The sequence below is a fragment of the Chrysochloris asiatica genome, unplaced genomic scaffold, assembly GCF_000296735.1.
Source record: "Chrysochloris asiatica unplaced genomic scaffold, ChrAsi1.0 scaffold00654, whole genome shotgun sequence".
NCBI lineage: Eukaryota > Metazoa > Chordata > Mammalia > Afrosoricida > Chrysochloridae > Chrysochloris > Chrysochloris asiatica.
This window is the reverse complement of record NW_006409172.1, coordinates 23,127-24,353: the sequence shown is the minus strand read 5'-3', so window position 1 is coordinate 24,353 and position 1,227 is coordinate 23,127. Positions and strand designations below refer to the sequence as shown.

General features: G+C 36.4%; 1 pseudogene; it reads right to left on the bottom strand.

Moving 5' to 3' along the window:
• Window positions 1–1,018: 1,018 nt before the first annotated feature.
• Window positions 1,019–1,227, bottom strand: part of LOC102825491 — a 5,287-nt pseudogene continuing 5,078 nt past the window's right edge.

The window sequence follows — 1,227 nt, the reverse complement described above, 5'->3', positions numbered from 1 at the left end:
TAGCCTCATAGCTAAGTCTAGAAATACTAACTGGTGCCTGTTTACCAATACTAACTGCTCTGAAAGTGATCTGTGAAGCTGATGATGTGCCCTGTAAACTTTCACTCAATGCAAAATAAAAACATGCAAAAAAAAAAAAAAAAAAAAACAACAAAAATCAGGCTTACTAGTAAGAGACTGCTAAACTCCAACTCTGTGGCTTTTAGTCACCATTCAGGTCTGGAACTGAACTTACACCACGGCCCAGTATTTGACCACACAAAAGATTATTCTATAAAAAGAACAAGAACACTAGTGAGATATGCACACATTAGAATATTAATCCATTTGAAATCAAAAGGCAGCATTTACCTAAAGAAAATGTTTAAATGGGTTAGTAAAGAAAGAGAAATATAAACAAAAAACACAGGTAGAATATGGCATAAGTGATGTTACCTGGAGGTGGCTACAATAAATGACATGAAGCAAAAAATATGTGAATTTTCATTTGTAGAACTATGAACTGATCTGTAAATCTTCAAACAATTCAAAATATAAATTTAAAAGAAAAAATCATATGTGATGGTTTCATTTACAGTGGTGAGCACAGTCCAGAAGTGGCAAGCACTAGCCTATAATTATGCCATTATTTTAAATTTATTTGTTAAAGAGTAAAACACATATAAATAAATTAAGGGGGAAAGCATCAATGTCTATGAGCTTAAAATTTGTGGGAACTCTGTCAGCGTTTGACAGATAATGCTACACATCTAAGGATGGAATTTTTGGCCACGGCAGTAAGAAAGCTGAGCAAAGAAATAACTTTATGGAGAGCATATAGGAAGAAGAGACAAAGAGGACTATTGAAGAAATAGTTGAGGGAAACTGGCACACTAACCAACAGAAAGTAAAGTTATTGATGCCTTAGAAATAAAAGAAAGGATGCATATGTTAGGGGAAGATAAAATAATCAGGATATAAAATTTGTGATGTTTGGTTCTGGAGTCCATGGGTGTGTAGACCTTGAGACCAGAGATCATCATAGGCAAGACACTGCTCTACTGAAGAGCCTACCGAGGGCTCCCTTCATGTCCTTGTTCCTTAGGCTGTAGATGAAGGGGTTCAGCATGGGTGTGACCACAGTGTACATCACTGAGGCATTGGAAATTATCTGTGAAGAATGTGTCACAGCAGAACTGAGGTAGACCCCAATGTCTGTCCCATAGAACAAGGAGACCACAGAGAGAT